The following is a 20,113-nucleotide window of genomic DNA, read 5'->3' as shown; positions in this document are numbered from 1 at the left end:
GCCCCTCCCAGAACGCCAGGCCCATTGTTACCCGATTTGAATACAACCGAGGGAAACATCTCGGGGAGGCCGTGTCCGTCAGAGCTGCTGCTCTGGACCCAATCTACGGGGGTCCTTGGAGCTCCTATTCATAAGAACTTCTACTCATCGGGCTCTGACGGGGTGCTTCTAGTCACCTGTGTCCTCGTACAACCCTGTGGTTTTATGGGCCCTTTCAGGGTGCCCATTTTTCGGAGCCGGGACTCAAACCCTCATTGATCTGACTCTCAAGTCGGAGCTCCTGAGCACTGTGCTCACTTGCTCATCTGTCGGAAGCAGGCTTCTAAGTGCTGTGGGGACAGAGGGAGGGGATACAGAGAAATGTAATAACACAGAGGTTACCTCCCCTGGGGGAGAGATGATATGGGTGGGGTCTCTGAAGTCTTAAGCGTCAACCTCCTCCTCCTCACTGGGGAAGCAATGAGGCTGGGATGAGGCGATGCTCCAAGGCCATGCAGCACGTGGTGGGCAGAGCCAGATCCCACCCCGGGCTGCGTGGTCCCTGCTCCCACCACGCCAGCCCAGCCCCCTGCGAAGCAGCCTCAAAGCCTCTTCCTGAACCTTTTGCATTGGAGTTCGAAACTCCTTCAACCCGATGCTTGGAGGATCACTCCTCTCTTCTGGATGAGTCTGAACAATGAACACCTGGATCTGGGTCTCCTGGTGGTGGGAGCAGACAGCTGTGAACTGGAGCCACCTGCCCTGCATCCCTGGCAATGACCCTCCCATCTCTGGCCAGGGCAGCCTTCCACCATAGGGCGAAGCAAGTACCCCATGCCCGGGCTTCCCCAGCCCAGCACTGGCCATGGGGCTGTCCCATGACATCCCTCAGTGAAGACTGGCTATTGCACTCACCCAGGGAAGTACCTGGAAGTGACTGGCCTGTCTTGTATGGATGGCCACGACACACACACAGATGGTCTCAAGGGCCCCTTTCATCTCTCTGTACTGCTTTCACCCTCATCATTCACTGCCCACCCTCAACAGGATACTAGTAGCAATAATAAAAATAAAAAAGCAGTACCAATAATTTGGCAAACACTTCTTAAATACAGGCAAATGACTCAATGCCTACAAATAGGTTTTTATGGTCGGTAGGAGCACTGAATTTCTTAAATTTGAGAGTTTTGTAAGTTTCATTACTGCATGTTCATGGGAAAGACCCAGATCCTGAGGAATAAATATGGTCTTTTTTTTTAGTGGAACTGTGTGTGCCTTACTGGATATAATCTTTTAATACTTTTATACATTAAGCAATTTTTAAGCCATTGTAGAACTGTCTCCATGGTAACAGAATTGCCATGAATGTGTGTGCCTAGGTGTGGGTATATTTTACCCTAAACATAATGTGTGTGTATGTGTGTGTGTGTGTGTATGTCTGTGTCTGTATGTGTTTGTGTGTGTGTATTTGAGCCTAAACACAATAGATAGATGATGGACAGGCAGATAGATAGATAGATAGATAGATAGATAGATAGATAGATAGATGATAGATAGATGATAGATAGATAGATAGATAGATAGATAGATAGATAGATAAGAGATAGATGACAGATGATAGATAGATGATAGATGGATAGATAGATAGATAGATAAGAGATAGATGATAGATGATAGATGATAGATAGATAAGAGATAGATGATAGATAGATGATAGATAGATAGAAGATAGATAGATGATAGATAGATACTACTTGTGGCTTAACTAAAATATACCACTTTCATACCTCAAGTACTTTTTAAGCTGCAATGTATGCTTGCCTAAAACCCTCCTCAGCATTTGAAAGAGACAACCATAGGAAATTATTTAAACGGCAAACAGAAGGATCAGAATGTTAAACAGAGCAGAGTATGAAAGAAACCAGAAATCTGGAGCCTGCACAAAGTAGATAACCCTGTGTGGTATCTTAAGAACCAGGAGGTGCAGGTCAAAGGGGGTGATAGTCCTTGCTGCACGCGAGTTAGATCTCACAGCAGTAGGTTAATAAACACTCTTAAAATACGTGGAAGATGAATAAACCAACTGCTAGACCTTTCTCATCTTGCTTAGGCATCAAGACAGGAAAGCTGTCTGTAACGGTGTGCTTGAGTGACTGAGGGCAAGGAATGTACCCATCACCACCTAGGATTCATGGTGTCAGCAGGAACAAGCATCATTCATTCGAGGACCCAGGCCAGCATGAAGTTAATACTGGTACCCACCTCCCACAAGTACCAAAGGGGCTTTGGGTGGGAGAAGAGAGGCACCAAGGAGGCTTCTTCAACTCATTCTGTCTCATTGCTGTTGATGTCGGAAAGTGGGTTCTTTTGAGCTCTTCTTCCTGAACTGGTCCTTAGTGGTCCATGGATAGGACCCATCACTACCCATTCTCCACATTGCAAGTACTCATGAAACAGCTGCTGAATGAACATAGGTGTCCCAGAGCAGACTCTACCCATTTCCTTCTGACTGTGAACCTTGTTTGTTCTTGGAAAAAAAGTCTATGTAACCTCACTGGTTGGTCTTGGGGTCTTGAGGGTATGTCATGGTTATGGAAAACTGTGTTCAAAGCCCAAAAGTGGACACTGAAGCATGACAGTCCCTTTATGGAGCATCCCTGAGGACAGGTGAAGGGAAATCCTCCCAGGGCAGAACCGGGAACAGTGCACCTGGTTGTGCATTTTGCCCACAAGAAGAAATGACAAGGTGAGGGTCTATACCAATTCATGGGCTGTGGAACATGGTTTAGCTGGATGGTCAGGAATTTGGAAGGAACATTACTGAAAAATTGGTGCCAAGGAGGTCTGAGGAAGAGGGATACTGATAGATTTCTCTGAATGGCTAAAGAATGTGAAGAGATTTGTATCCCATGTTAATGCTCACCAAAGGATAACTTCAGCAGAGGGGGATTTTAAATAACCAAGTTGACGGCATGACCCATTTGTGGGCACCAGTCAGGCTCTTTGCTCCGCCATTGATGCCATGGCCCGGTGGGTCCGAGTGGCAGGGAGGGAGGTTATGCACAGACTTCCACTCACCGACGCTGGCCTGGCTACCACTGAATGCTCAGTCCACCAGCAGCAAAGACCAAACACTGAGTCCCAATATGGCACTATTCTCTGACGTGATTAGCCAGCGACCTGGCGACAGATTGATTACATTTAACCACTTCCATCATGGGGAGGGTAACACTTTGTTCTTCTGAAACAGATACTCTGAATACAGATTTGCCTTCCCTGCGCACATTTGTCGATCAAAAACTACCATTTCTGGACTCTAGCAAAAAGGGGGCAGAATCTGCCCCTTCTGAGACTAAAGAAATGATCAGGTTAGCCAAACCTCCTGCTTGTCAATTCCCTACTACTACCCCTCAGTCCCCTGGTGGTCACCACTGGTTTTTCTCCCACCAAAATGGTAGCTACCCAAGATGGCCACTGTCTGTCCCAGGCTTCCTAATTAATTCACTTGGGCTGGCCCCGGGCTCTTGTTTCTCAGTCAGTAGGAATCACTAAGGGATTTGTCAATAATACAAATTCCCAGGCTTCACCCCCAGAAATCCTGATTAAGTATGTCTGAGGTAGAACCCTGGATTATGTCTCTTTTTACAAGAGCCCCAAGCAATTCGAACTCAGGGGGTCTACACTTTATTTATTTATTTGACAGAGAGAGTGAGAGAGCACAAGCAGTGGGAGGGACAGGCAGAGGGAGAAAGAGAAGCAGGCTCCCCGTGGAACAGAGAGCCCAATGCAAGGCTCCATCCCAGGACCCTGGGATCATGACCTGAGCCGAAGGCAGATGCTTAAACGACCAAGCCACCCAGGCACCCGGTCTACACTTTTAAAAACACCGACATAAGGAACCCACTCAGGACAATTCAGCATTCCAAGTGCTTTCTTACGAGAGCTATTTCAAGATACAACCAGTAGAAGGGTTCCCCTTTCTCCGCATCCTCGCCAACATGTCATTTCCTGACTTGTTAATTTTAGCCATTCTGACTGGTGTGAGGTGGTTATCTCATTGAGGTTTTGATTTGGATTTCCCTGATGCTGAGTGATGTTGAGTAGTTGTTCATGAAAAAAAAAAGATACAACCAGTAGATATTTAATGTGATTACCCTCCTATCTATCTTAGATTTTCCTTTTATGGGGGCAAAGGGTACTTCCTTGGACTCAAGATGAAGACATAATAGCGGGTTAGATACCGTAGTGAGGTCATTCTCTTGTCAACCCATGGGTTTTCATGTTCCTCCTTCAAGGACACAAATCTTATGAGGGTAACAGTAATGACCACAGTGAGAATTGGGGGAGCATTTTAGAGTCACAGATGTCTCAGTTGATGGCAGCTCCACCTTGAGTAACCTCCGGGACGTTCAAATACAGATGTCATCTATTTCATATCTCCTCTCCCCTTCTGACCCCGAAGTGCCACCATAACCATACATGGATGAGTTGACGGCATCCAGAATTCACCCAGAATTTTAAATTATTCAGGATTCAGCCATTTTTCATGTAGGCAAGTGAAAAGGCTCAAATCCAGTCAAGGCAAGTTGTTGTCATGAAGGTGGTGGTGGACATACAGCCCTTTAAAAATGTTGTTGTGGAAAACTTCACATAACATAACATTGACCATCTTTACTATTTTCAAGTGTATGGTTCAGTGGCATTAAGTATATTTACACCGTACAACCATCCACCACCATCCATCTCCAGAACTTTTTCTTCATCCTCAGCTGAAACTGTCCCCTTTAAACACTAACACCTCATTCCCCTCCCCGCCAACCCCTGGCACCCCACCATTTTACTTCCTGTCTCTAGGAATTTGAGATACCTCATATAAGTGGAATCATACAGTATTTGTCCCTTGGTGACTGGCTTTCTTCATCAAGATTCATCTACACGGTAGCATATAGTAGAATTGTCTCCCTTTTTTGGGCTGAATAATGTTCCTTTCTATATATAGACCACATTTTCTTTCCCCGTTCACCCATCGATAGACATCTGGTTGCTTCTACCTTTTGGCCACTGTGAATTGTGCTGCTAGAAACATGGGTGTACAAATATCTCTTCAAGACCCTACCTTCAGATCTTTTGGGTCTAGGCCCAGAACCAGAATTGCTGCATCATAGGTAGCTCTATTTTTAATTTTTTTGAAGCACCGCTATACTATTTTCCACAGCAGCTGCACCATTTTGCATTCCCACCAAGAGGGCACAAGGGCCCAGCTGCTCCGCATCCTCACCAACACTTGACAAATTGTTACTCCTATTTCCATGTGACAGATGTTTTTAAAAGGCTCAAAGAGATGAAGTGAATTGCCCAGGATCACACGGTCAGAAGTCAGTCTGGAGCCTCCTAACTCCCGAGATGGCCTTGTCTCCGCCAACCCCCCCGCCAGCCCCGGCCACTCAGGGATATGTGAGCGCTGGTTCCAAAGCCAGTCTTGCTCTTTCCAGAAGTTCTCACCCACCAGCTCATAGAGCTCTCTGTCACTTATTCATCCAGTGAACCCTCATTGAGCATCTACTAGGAGCCAGGCCCTGCCCCAGGCCCTCTCAGCACTTCATCTAACCCTGGATCCACCCAGAACCCCCACAGGAGCCAAGACTGCCCAACAAAGGAATTCTGCCCTAAAGGGCCTGGCAACCGTGATAACATTGTTCCTGGCTTATCTGCAGCCTGGGTAGATGGAGACCAGTGGTGCCCATGGCAGGAATCAAGGATGGAGTGGAAGAGAATGGTTTTGGCACAAATAAGAAACTTGCCCAAGTGGGCGGTTCCTGGAACACGGCACCCAAGCACCCTCCTCTCCCCGAGAACCAGGGAAATTGGCACATCCTTTCAGGTCCAAGGCATGGGCTCCTAACTGCAGAGACAAAAAAGTGAGACTGAGGTCTTCTGATGCCTCCCAAATGCCAACGATGAAAGGACATGCTTTCATGGGTGCCTTCCCGAGTCAACCATTACAAAAACCCGTATCTACCTTATCTCCTTATGGATAAAAAAGCAGGGACTCAGAGAGGGTGAGGTGACTTAACCAAGGTCACACAGCTCATGTGTGGCAAAGCCAGGATTCGAGCAAGATCTGTTGGCACTAAGGTCCTAATGTAGAAACTACAAACACTTTTGTGCACTGTTATATGTCATTGTAAGGAGCTGGGGGAAAACAGAGTGACGTGGTTTGCACGGACCTAGCCAGAAAACAGCTTGGTCCCTGTAAGTCTGGCTACCCGGTGTTTTTCCCGGCTGACCAGGGAAACAATGGAGGAGTTATAAAATTGATGACTGTAATTCCTTGGCCTTCCAGAAGGTCACCCTGCCACCCTTCCCTTCTCTGGCTGAGTGATAATAGTCTGAACCTCTGTCTCCTTGACAACAGGAAAGCCACATTTCAACCAGTATCCCTCCCAGGTCTTTCTGGAAGTTCCCGAGGAATGCTCGGCATGGCACTAATATGCACTGGGTGTGTTGTCCCTTGCCACTCTGGTCTGACGCTCTCCCCTTCTCTCTTTCACCCCCTCCAGGCTTCTGCTCCTCACCTGCCCCCCCCCAGGGACGTTAGTGAGGTGGGCCTTTAAGTCTCTAGAACCAGGCAGATTTACTTCACAAAACTCAGCTGGGAATTATGGAACACAAAAGAAACATAACCTGGATCATGGGCACATCACAGCTCCCGGATTCCACCAGTCTTGACTCCCCAGGGAACCCCAAACTCACCAACTTTCTGAATAGACCCTGGCCTGCTACCATCTTATAAGGGCCTGCTCACTTCCCTGCAGTGGGGTGCTTCAAGGGGCAGGTGCCAGGCTGCACACGGCAGGGCCTCCCAGGGACCCAGGCACGTGCTCCCCAGCTCAGGTAGCATTGACGGCTCAAGGCCCAGAGCCGAGGCCTTCTCCAGTTCACCCCTGAAGGGCCACCTGGCTCCCATGCGCTCCCGGCATTGGCTGAGGGCTCTGTTGGGACTACCCTGCAGCTCGACTTTTCCTCACACAGCTTGATCCCAAGAGCACCCCAACTGACCTCCCACATGCAAATCCTCCCCAGAAGCAGCCTAGTCAGGTTCTCTCACCATGTCACCCTGCCAGGGCCCTACAGCCCCTGTGGGTCATGAAGATGGCAGCAATGCTACATCCCTTCACATCACAGCCATACCTCGGGTGGCGACCTCAGGCAGCATCACGAACTCCAGACCCTCTGCCTCTCGGATCCGTGTCACAGACGTCTCAAAGCCCACACGTCCAACGCTGGACTCCTAACATCCACCCCCTCGATTCCTCTCTTTTCCTCACCCCCTCCCCCATAACCCTGCAGTGTCAGCAAGTCACATCCGCTGTGTCAGCCATGTCACACTCTGACCGCTCGCTCCCACTCGTGTCTGAGCCCCCTCTCCTCTCACCTGGGTCACTGCGGGGGCTTCCTCCCTGGGCTTCCTGCTGCCCCCCTCCTCCGCCCACCCCCAGAACCCATGTCAACAGAGCCCTCAGAATGATGCTTTGATAACAGCCAGTCACGTGACCGCTCTCCTCTCTCAACACACTCCCTGGCTGCCATCTCTCCGGTACTGAAAGCCAAGCCCTTGTCATGGTCTGCGAGGGAAAACCTGACCTCTCCCCATGGCCATCATCACTGCCCTGCTCCCCCATCACCCCTACTCCAGACTCACCAGCCTCCTTGTTGCTGGGGCCACACACGCACGCTCCCACCTCAGGGCCTTTGCACTGGCTATTCCCTCTGCCTGGAGTTCCCTTCCAGATCTCCATACAATTCACTCTCTTGCCTCTTTGGGCCTCTGCTCAAATGTCACCTTCCTAATGAGGCCATCCCTGGCCCTCTATTTAAAATTGAACACCCCATACACACACACACACACATCATCACCATCAGTGAACCTCCAGCTCCCTAGTCTCAGTTCCTGGTTTGTTCTTCTTCATAGCACTTATGACTATCCAACACATCAACCATCTTACTATTTACTTCGCTTAACATCTACCTAATCACCCTAATAACAGGCTGTAGGCTCCTCGAGGACAGATTTCTGTCTGTCTTGTTCCCTACTGCCTGCTTAGCACCCTGAACGGGCCCTGGCAAATAACAGGTGCCTTATAAATACATGATGATGATAATTCACAGTCTACATTCTCATGCAGGGACTTTATCATCCTATTTCTGGACTTCTGAGCAGATTTCTCCAAAGACGAGTTTGTTCCATCTGTAAAGAGAAAGAGGGAGGCAGAGACAGAGGGAGACAAAGAGACCATTAGTAATTTTTTTTTTTTTACTGTTACAATAGATCAACTTGTCCTCCATTTCTCTTCTTCATTTATTTAATTTTATTTTATTATGTTATGTTAGTCACCATACAATACATCATTAGTTTTTGATGTAGTGATCCATGATTCATTGTTTGCGTGTAACATCCAGTGCTCCATGCAATACGTGCCTTCCTTAATACCCATCACTGGGCTAACCCATCCCCCCCCAAAACCCTCAGTTTGTTTCTCAGAGTCCATAGTCTCTCATGGTTCGTCTCCCCCTCTGATTTCTCCCCCTTCATTTTTCCCTTCCTTCTCCTAATGTCCTCCATGCTATTCCTTATGTTCCACAAATAAGTGAAACAGTATGATAATTGACTTTCTCTGCTTGACTTCTTTCACTTAGCATAATCTCTTCCAGTCCCATCCATGTTGATGCAAAAATTGGGTATTCATCCTTTCTGATGGCTGAGTAATATTCCATTGTATATATGGACCACATCTTCTTTATCCATTCGTCTGTTGAAGAGCCTCTCGGCTCTTTCCAGTTTGGCTATCGTGGACATTGCTGCTATGAACATTGGGGTGCATATGGCCTTTCTTTTCACTACATCTGTGTCTTTGGGGTAAATACCCAGTAGTGCAATTGCTGGGTCATAGGGTAGCTCTATTTTTAATTTTTTGAGGAACCTCCAAACTGTTTTCCAAAGTGGCTGTACCAACTGGCATTCCCACCAAGAGTGTAAGAGGGTTCCCCTTTCTCCTCATCCTTGCCAACACTCATTGTTTCCTGTCTTGTTAGTTTTTGCCATTCTAACTGGTGTAAGGTGGTATCTCAATGTGGTTTTGATTTGAATTTCCCTGATGGCTAATGATGATGAACATTTTTTCATGTGTCTGTTGGCCATTTGTATGTCTTCTTTGGAGAAGTGTCTGTTCATGTCTTCTGCCCATTTTTTTACTTGATTATTTGTTTTTTGGGTGTTGAGTTTGAGAAGTTCTTAGACTCCAACAGTACATTAAAAGGATCATCCACCACGACCAAGTGGGATTTATCCCTGGGATGCAAGGGTGGTTCAACATTCGCAAATCAATCAATGTGATAAAACACATTAATAAGATGAGAGAGAAGAACCATATGGCCCTCTCAATTGATGCAGAAAAAGCATTTGACAAAATACAGCATCCTTTCCTGATTAAAACTCTCAGAGTATAGGGATAGAGGGAACACTCCTCAAGTGCATAAAATCCATCTATGAAAAACCCACAGCGAATATCATCCTCAACGGGGAAAGGCTGAGAGCCTTTCCTTTAAGATCAGGAACACATCAAGGATGCCCACTCTCGCCACTATTGTTCAACATAGTATTAGAAGTCCTAGCAATGGCAATCAGACAACAAAAAGAAATAAAAGGTATTCAAATTGGCAAGGAAGAAGTCAAACTCTCTTTCTTCGCAGATGACATGATACTTTATGTGGAAAACCCAAAAGACTCCACCCCCAAATTACTAGAACTCATACAACAATTCAGTAATGCAGCAGGATACAAAATCAATGCACAGAAATCAGTTGCTTTCTTATATACTAACAATGTAACTGTAGAAAAAGAAATTAAAGAATCTATTCCATTTACAATAGCACCAAAAACCATAAGATACCTCGGAATAAACCTAACCAAAGAGGTAAAGGATCTATACCCTAAGAACTACAGAACACTCATGAAAGAAATTGAAGAAGACACAAAAAGATGGAAAAAACATTCCATGTTCATGGATTGGAAGAATAAACATTGTTAAAATGTCTATGCTGCTCAGAGCAATCTATACCTTCAACGCCATCCCAATTAAAATTCCAACAACATTTTTCAAAGTGCTGGAACAAACAATCCTAAAATTTATATGGAATCAGAAAAAACCCCGAATCGCCAAGGAAACGTTGAAAAAGAAAAACAAAGCTGGGGGCAACACGTTGCCTGATTTCAAGCTATATTACAAAGCCGTGATCACTAAGACAGCATGGTATTGGCACAAAAAACAGACACATAGACCAACGGAACAGAATAGAGAGCCCAGATATGGACCCTCAACTCTATGGCCAAATAATCTTCAACAAAGCAGGAAAAAATATGCAATGGAAAAAAGACAGTCTCTTTAATAAATGGTGCTGGGAAAATTGGACAGCTATATACAGAAGAACGAAACTCGACCATTCTCTTACATCCTACATAAAGATAAACTCAAAATTGATGAAAGACCTCAATGTGAGACAGGAATCCATCAAAATCCTAGAGGAGAGCATAGACAGTAACCTCTTTGACATCGGCCACAGCAACTTCTTTCAAGACACGTCCCCAAAGGCAAGCAAAACAAAAGCGCAAATGAACTTTTGGGACTTAATCAAGATAAAAAGTTTCTGCACGGCAAAGAAATAGTCGAGAAAACAAAGAGGCAATCTACGGCATGGGAGAAGATTTTTGCAAATGACATGACAGACAAAGGGCTGATATCCATTAGTAATTTTTAAAGATCAGTTTGTTTCTGTTTCTTCACTTTCACAATTTCAAGAACAGAGGAACCCAGTCTCTTCTACATGCCTCATCACAGGGACAATTCACAATGACCCTGAGGCTCACATGCTGAACTAAGGGTGCTTCCCCAGAAGTGGGAAACAAGGAAAGCTCTGTCCCCACAGGGTCAGAAAACTGGTGACAGCTCAAAGTCCAGCCCATGGCCATGACTCTGGAAGGCACATCTCATGGAGCTCTCAAGCAGGTCCAAGGTGATGTCCACCCCCCCGTGTGGCAGATTCAACCAAAAAGGACCCGTTTCTGTGATCTGGCTGCTGGCCTCTCTGGGCTAAAACCTGGGGGAGGTTTTTATTCCTGGCTCCTTGCAGGCAAGGAGGACAGAATGGTGTGTTTCCAGCCAAAGCCAGAGATGCTAATCTCTTAAGGAGCGAGGCTGCCCGCCAGCAAGTTGGCCCATGTTGAGCCATCCCTCCATTTCTCCCTCTCTTCCTGCTAATCCAATCCATTTGTCTCCAAACCCAATTTGGAATTTGAAAAGGCCAGTCTATCTGGTCATTTAGATTTTCAAACACAAATTCAATTTGCTTTGCGAGGCACCACCAGCCTTCCCAGGCATCGGGACAGCACTCACCCCTAGCCCTGGGACACAGAGGGGTGCTCTATCACCAGCCTGTTCCCCCCTCCACCACCCAGCAAGAAAGGCAAGCAGCCAGAAGAGGGTCATCACCACTGGTGGTGAACACATACTGGCACCTCAGAAATCCCTTTGTCCTACCTCCACACCGTACACACGGGGAAACTGAGGCCAAGCTAAGGGAAGGGACTTGCCCACAGTCCCATGGCAGTGAGTAGCAAGCCCCAGTTTAGGATTTCTTTTATGACAGATGTGCTTCACACTTGGCACTGAAGTCCCCGGATGTGAAGGGACTTCTGAAGGCCACACAGGGACCTGGGAGCTGGTTGGGACTAGGAACTGGGTCTTTTTTTCACTCATCTTCATTAACAAGCTTTGACTCCCCACAGAGACCTTGATGGGTACTGGAGCCACAAGTAATATCAGACATCGCCCCATTAAGGTGCCTCCCAGTGAAGGCAAAAATGGCAGAAATGATTTCCCCTCTATGCCCTGATGTTGGGCCTCCCATCTTATGTCAACTAGAGACACAGCCCTACACAAGAATGAATGTGTTGCCATGACTCCAATTAATTACCTTCTCCCAGGCCAGTCCCCACCCCTTCCTTGGCCTCTGCTTGCCCCACTGCATACCCCCCCCCCCCCCCAGCCTCAAACTGGAACCCTCTAGTTATCCTCAACTCCTGCCTCAACGCCTCCTGCCAATCTCTCCTCCGCATCTTTGCAGGGGCGGGAGCCGCTCTAGCCCTTGCGCATGCGCTCTATGGGGACGGCTACAGCCAGGTCGCCGGGAGGGATCAGTGACCAAGCCAAGCTTGAGCCCGCTCAGGGTCCACAGGATGCTACAAGGGACACTCTTGGCTTCTCCTGGCGAGTCTTCGCCACACGGAGCCCACCTGGGCCCCTTCTCTCCGCTCTCCTGCCTCTGCTCCACCTGCTCACACCCCCAGGGTCTCAGAGTCTCTGTTGAGTCACACCGGCAAGCTCTGGACCCGGAACATGCTGGACTTCCCCTGCTCGCCATTCCTCCACATAAACCATCCACAAGACTGGCCAATCTTTGTGTCAGCTGCCTCTCACAACATAATCCTGACAAGTTACAATGTCTACCAAGACTGTCTTTTATTCCTACAGGTCGGAGGCTCCCTCTCTAGAAGGGAGGGTGAGAGAGAGAAAAGAAAAGCTCCCTCCTTCAATGCGCATAAATCTCCTGCTTCAAAGCATCTATGGCTCCCTATTACCATCACAATGAAGTCCAAATCTTCAGTCTGGCTCCAAACAGCTTTTCCAGCCTTAACCCTCACACTTTCCCCTGATGGACCCATGTCATGAGTTCTCAGCCACCCTACGCTCCCACGTGACCCCAACATCCAAGCTGTCAGGCCTCCAAACCTTTGTGTGTGCAGTTCCCTCCATTTGGAACACTCTCCTCCTCTATTCTTTACCTGTCAAACTCCTACTCATCCTCCAAGGACCACCTCCGATGCCTCCTCCTGTGGGAAGTCCTCCCTGATTTCCCCGGCAGAACCAATTGTTCTCTCCCCAGTGTCTCCACACCACTCTTCACAGAGCCATTATTTATGGATATGAGCATGTGACCAGCATCTCCCTGAGGTGGAAGGGAAGAGGGGCAAGCTGGGAATTGCTCCCTGAATGGCCATCCTGAGGCACGTCCATCATACTTTGCTTCCAGGTGTCAAACTGACTCGGAGAAAGTATCCACAGCAAAAACCCAGAACAACAGCCATAGGAATGGACAAAGCAGAATGCCTTTGTGGATCTAGATAAAAAAAACCACAGAGATTCGGTGCCATACAATTCAAACCTGGCCATCAATATTGCTGGACACAGAAGTGTTCAATGTTAATCACAGACCCCAGAGCAGGAAGAGGAGATCTCAGACATCATCTGCTCCAAACCCTTCATTTCCGCTCACCCTTTTATATCTCCCCAATATTCTTGTTTATATTTAAAAACAAAAAAGAAATACCTTAATGCTGTGAAAAAAAATCAAACCCACAAAAGATTAAAAATGAAAAATTAATGACTCCCCACCTAAGATGTCCATACATAAATTTATATAGAGATCTGCATATTCATGTCCATACACTTAGAATTTTTAAAACCACAAATGAGATTATACTATAAATATCACTCAGCACCTTTTATTAAGCACAAAATATATCATGGATAAGTTTCTGTGTCAGCATACATAGTTTTACTATGTTCACTTTTGTAAATTTTGTAGCAAATTTTACTCTTAGTGTACATGTAAGGGACTTAAGTCCAGGCACTGCGCTGGACACCATTAAGAGAGAAATGACTGAAATATTGTTCATGAGCCTTTGTTTCTTATTGCTAATCATTATTTTTTATTTGGATGGGTTCTTTTCCTTTGTAAATTTTACTGAAGTATAACACACATAAAAATGCACAAACCTCAAGCATGAATGATAAATTTTCACAAAGGAAAGGCACTCCTGTGACCAACAGTAAGATCATGGACAGAACATGACCAGATCCCGAAGCCCCCCGTGCGCCTCTTTCCATACCCACTCCCTGCCCCTGTTCCCACCCCAAGGGCAACCACTCCCCTAACTGGTCCACAGATCAGTTTTGTTTGTTGTTGAACTTGATACACTTGGAAGTTGTTGAACTTCATAGACTAAGTACTTACATTAGTCAGCTCAGGCTGCCCTAACAATAGACTGGTGGCTTAAACAAGAGAAATGTATTTGCTTACAGTTCTGAGGGCTGGAAGTCCGAGATCAGGGTGCCAGCATGGTGGGTTCTGGGGAGAGGCTCTCCCTGGCATGCAGACAGCCACCTACTTGCTGTGTCTTCACATGGGAGGGAGGAGGGGGCAGGGACTGAGCTCGAGGGAGCTTTCTGGTCTTATAAGGGCACTAATCCCATCATGGGGGCCCCACCCTCAAGGCCTCATCAAGACCACAATCACCTCCTCAAGGTACCACCTCGCAATACCATCACACTGTGGGTTAGGCCTCCAGGGAATAGATTTGGGGGCTACAACGTAATGCACAGCAGCCTCTCTTGTGTCTGGCTTCTTTCATTCAACATTACATTTTCAGAAATTGTCTACAGTGTCCCAGCCCCAGCGCCTTCCAACATGTCACAGCATCCCGTGGTAGGAATGTACCATGACACATTCAACCACGCTCCTCTTGATAGGACTTCCAAATTGTTTCCTATTTTTTGTAATTACAAAAAACACTGTGATTTTTTATACCTCAATATCATAAAAGCCATCTATGAAAAACCCACAGCGAATATCATTCTCAATGGGGAAAAACTAAGACCTTTTCCCCTAAGGTCAGGAACATGGCAGGGATGTCCACTATCACCACTGCTATTCAACATAGTATCAGAAGTCCTAGCCATAGCAATCAGACAACAAAAAGAAATAAAAGGCATCCAAATTGGCAAAGAACAAGTCAAACTCTCACTGTTTGCAGATGATATGATACTTTATGTGGAAAACCCAAAAGACTCCACCCCAAAACTGCTAGAACTCATATAGGAATTCAGTCAAGTGGCAGGATATAAAATCAATGCACAGAAATCAGTGGCATTCCTATACACCAACAACAAGACAGAAGAAAGAGAAATTAAGGAGTCGATCCCATTTACAGTTGCACCCAAAACCATAAGATACCTAGGAATAAATCTAACCAAAGAGGCAAAGGATCTGTACTCAGAAAACTATAAAATACTCATGAAAGAAATTGAGGAAGACACAAAGAAATGGAAAAACGTTCCATGCTCATGGATTGGAAGAACAAATATTGTGAAGATGTCAATGCTACCTAGAGCAATCTACACAGTTAATGCAATCCCCATCAAAATACCATCCACTTCTTTCAAAGAAATGGAACAAATAATCCTAAAATTTGTATGGAACCAGAAAAGACCCCAAATAGCCAGAGGAATGTTGAAAAAGAAAAGCAAAGCTGGTGGCATCACAATTCCGGACTTCCAGCTCTATTACAAAGCTGTCATCATCAAGACAGTATGGTACTGGCACAAAAACAGACACATAGATCGATGGAACAGAATAGAGAGCCCAGAAATGGACCCTCAACTCTATGGTCAACTAATCTTCGACAAAGCAGGAAAGAATGTCCAGTGGAAAAAAGACAGTCTCTTCAACAAATGGTGTTGGGAGAATTGGACAGCCACATGCAGAAGAATGAAACTGGACCATTTCCTTACACCACACACAAAAATAGACTCCAAATGGTTGAAAGACCTCAATGTGAGACAGGAGTCCATCAAAATCCTAAAGGAGAACACAGGCAGCAACCTCTTCGACCTCAGCCGCAGCAACTTCTTCCTAGAAACATCGCCAAAGGCAAGGGAAGCAAGGGCAAAAATGAACTATTGGACTTCATCAAGATAAAAAGTTTTTGCACAGCAAAAGAAACAGTCAACAAAACCAAAAGACAACTGACAGAATGGGAGAAGATATTTGCAAATGACATATCAGATAAAGGGCTAGTATCCAAAATCTATAAAGAACTAATGATCCAATCAAGAAATGGGCAGAAGACATGAACAGACATTTTCCCAAAGAAGACATCCAAATGGCCAACAGACACATGAAAAAGTGGTCTACATTGCTTGGCATCAGGGAAATCCAAATCAAAACCTCAATGAGATACCACCTCAAACCAGTCAGAATGGCTAAAATTAACAAGTCAGGAAACGATAGATGTTGGCGGGGATGCGGAGAAAGGGGAACCCTCCTACACTGTTGGTGGGAATGCAAGCTGGTGCAGCCACTCTGGAAAACAGTATGGAGGTTCCTCAAAAAGTTGAAAATAGAGCTACCATACGATCCAGCAATTGCACTCCTGGGTATTTACCCCAAAGATACAAATGTAGGGATCTGAAGGGATACGTGCACCCCGATGTTTATAGCAGCAATGTCCACAATAGCCAAACTGTGGAAAGAGCCAAGATGTCCATTGACAGATGAATGGATAAAGAAGATGTGGTGTGTGTATATATATATATATATATATATATATATATATATATATACACACATATACATACAATGGAATATTATGCAGCCATCAAAAGGAATGAAATCTTGCCATTTGCAACGACGTGGATGGAACTGGAGGGTATTATGCTAAGCGAAATAAGTCAATCAGAGAATGACATGTATCATATGACCTCACTGATATGAGGAATTCTTAATCTCAGGAAACAAACTGCGGGTTGCTGGAGTGGGTGGTGGGGTGGGAGAGATGGGGTGGCTGGGTGATAGACATTGGGGAGGGTATGTGTTCTGGTAAGCGCTGTGAATTGTGTAAGACTGTTGAATCACAAACCTGTACCTCTGAAACAAATAATACATTATATGTTAAAAAAAAAAAGATAGTAGGAAGGGAAAAATGAAGGGGGGAGAATCGGAGGGGGAGACGAACCATGAGAGACAATGGACTCTGAAAAACAAACTGAGGGTTCTAGAGGGGAGGGGGGTGGGAGGATGGGTTAGCCTGGTGATGGGTATTAAAGAGAGCACATTCTGCATGGAGCACTGGGTGTTATGCACAAACAATGAATCATGGAACACTACATCAAAAACTAATGATGTAATGCATGGTGATTAACATAACATAATAAAATTAAACAAATAAAGCATTGTGATTTTTAAAAAAGAGCTTCCTTGGACATACGCCTGCACGTGTGCCCATGTCTCCACAGGGTAGATTCAGAGAAACGGAACTGCTGTAACTGCCTCATTTCACAGACAGATGCCGGGGCTCAGGGGGAGATGTGAACACCTCAACGTTTCAGTGCGTGACTTGTTCACAGTGGCTGACATGAATGAATCACAGTGAGCAGTCTCTCCAAGGTCACACTGAATGGTCTCTCCAAGTTACAGTGAAGGGTCTGAAGGTCACCGGTCTCTTCAAGGTCACAGTGACTGAATGGGCTTCCCAAGGTCACACTGAGTGTCCTCCTCAAGGTCACAGTGAGTGGGGCGCAGAGGCAGGACCAGCAACACACTTCCCTGACTTGCCCTGCCGGCCCCATGAGTTCGCTCTCCCTCTGTCTACATTGAAAATAGTCCCTTGAAATTAGCTATGCACACAAACTCCTTGGAGTCCCAAACATGCCTCAGGCCAATTTTCTGGCTGCCATCTCAAGCTGAGTGTGGAGAGAGACAACACTGCCCTTTCTTTGTTCAGAGCAAATCAGGCGGCCCAAAGATACGGCCGCAGCACCGTACAGCGTTTGTCCGAGGTAACACTTGATGGTTTCTGAAGCCCAGGACTTGGATCACTGGCTCGTGGCGGGGGCGGGGAGGCAGACAGACACAGACCATGATTTGAACGCCCTTCTCTGTTCTGTTTCAAGTTCAGGACGCTGGGGAATGTTTCAGATTTTTCCACTCTTCTCCTTCCCCTTGCACCACTGTGGAGCAGGGGAAATTGAATTTCAAAGGACTGTTTTCCTAACTAAATATAAGCCTGTGCTGCTATGAAAGCAAGGTTTTGTTTTTGTTTTTAATAATCTGCATCCCACTTCAACACTGGCCAAGGAAATAAGAATTTAAGAGAGAGAAAGACGGGGTTAGTGCAAATCTCAAACAGAACACACAACTCAAAAGACTTCATATTTAGGCTCAGAATTGAGAAGCCCAAATCTCTGGCAACATATCCTCCCTCTTTTTTGTCTCCTACTAAACAGCTAATTTTCCTATCAACAAGTCTGCAGGAAAGGGAACCAAAGGTCTGGTCCAGGACAAATTGTAGTACTTGTATCCTGACAACACATGAGGAATGAGACCTCTTGGAATGGGGTGTGCAGGCCGGGGGAGGGGGAGTCCTTTGGAAAACGGGAAGGTCAGGGGATGCAAATAGCCAGGCCCTGTGCCATCCTTAATATCATCTTCATCAGGAGAGCGAAAGCAACCAGTTGAAGCAAGGTTTAGATCCAGACTGGATTGTGACCTGGCCGGCTCCGTTCCCCTTCTCTGGCCTTCCGTTTCTCTGCTCAAGGGATGAGGCTGGGGACTGGTCCAGGGAAAGGAGGCCTCTAGAAACTGCCCCCACCAAAATGTATTATACAGACGAGAGGCAGGGGAGAAATGGGAAAGGTCGATTGACTGGAAGTTTGATGCAGAGCCTATTTAGGACCAAAGCAGCACAAAACCTCATCATTTCAGCTCCCAGGCTCTCTGCTCTCCACGAGTAGCAACAGGCACCCAGGGATGCAGAAATAGCCATTCCAGAATCGCCCCCCCACCCCCGTGCCCCTGCCTGAGTAGGAGTGATGTGACACATGGGTGTGTCCGACACACACCATCTCATCTAGTCCTCACTACGACCTTGTAGAGGGGATTATGATTATCTCCATTTTACAGATGGGGAAGCTGAGGCACACAGGGAGGGAAGTGACTTGACCAAGCTCCCACAACTGGGAAGTGGCAGAGCCATGACTCAAATATGGGTTTCACTGACTCCCCAAACCTTTCTACCTCCTCTTTCACAGGATTTACCATGCTGCGGTGCGTCTCCACACCCCTAACATGCCCTTGATGAGTGTGTGCTGAATGGGTGGGTGGATACTGGATCCCATGTGCAGGGGAGTGATAAAGTGATATAAAGAAGCACAAGATTCAGCCCCCACCCTCTAGCAGCTTTCAATCCAGTTGGGAAGACTTGGCATGGACACTTGAAATGTCTCTAACACTGACAAGCCACTTCTGCTGAGGGGCCCCATATTTACAGACAGAGTGAGGGAGACAGGAGGTCAGGTGAAAGGCATCCTGTGCTGCTCTGGGCAGCAAAGGAAGTCATGGAAGGCTGCCTGGAGGAGGTGGGGCTAGAGCAGGACACTGAAGGACTGGGGAGTTAGGTGGACGGAGAGGAGGAGGGATCGAAGGCTGACTCCAAAGACCAAGCTCTTTCTGCTGCATCCTACCAAGAGGTAGGTACAGAAGGAAGGAAGGGAGAGAGGGAGGAGAGACAGAGATGGACAGAAAGAGAGAGGGGGGTAGAGAAGGAGAGGGAGGGAGGGAGGGAGATAGAGAGAGGGAGAGGAAGGTGGGAGGGAGAGAAGGAGGGAACACAAGCTTTCTCTAAGGTAACTTATGGAGGATTCAGCTCTGCAGGATCCTGACCCTCAGCCTCCCCCTTGCTCCAGGGAGAATTGGCGTGGTGACACACTCAACCTTGAGTATGTGGGCATTATGGGCTGGCATCAACATGCTATTCGGGCTCTCCAAATCTCTTTGCATCCTCCCTGCACTCACAGGCCTGCATGGCCAGGAGCACAGACATGATTTCCCCCCTGGGAACCCCAAGCATGAAGAAGCCATCCAGGTCAAAGGGAAGACCAGGACTAAGGCAGACTCCCTGACTCCTCCCGTTCTCATTCCACCGTGTGGACAGGCAATGAGCCGGGGGAGAGGGGCATCTACTGTGCAACCAGTAAGCCTGAGGCCAAACCACTTCCCAGCTGGTCATCCCTGATCAAGTCACTTAACCTCCCTGAGCCTCAGTTTCCACATCTGAAAAACGGGGCTACTCCTCCCAGAGATATGACAAGCGCTGGTGCATGTAAAGAAATCAACACAGTGCCTGATATCCGGTAGAATCTCAGAAAGTGGAAGTCATTCCTCTTAGCCGTAGTGTTCTTTT

The sequence above is a fragment of the Halichoerus grypus genome, chromosome 1, assembly GCF_964656455.1.
Source record: "Halichoerus grypus chromosome 1, mHalGry1.hap1.1, whole genome shotgun sequence".
Classification (NCBI taxonomy): domain Eukaryota; kingdom Metazoa; phylum Chordata; class Mammalia; order Carnivora; family Phocidae; genus Halichoerus; species Halichoerus grypus.
The sequence above is the reverse complement of the archived record's forward strand: the minus strand, read 5'-3'. Positions refer to the sequence as shown.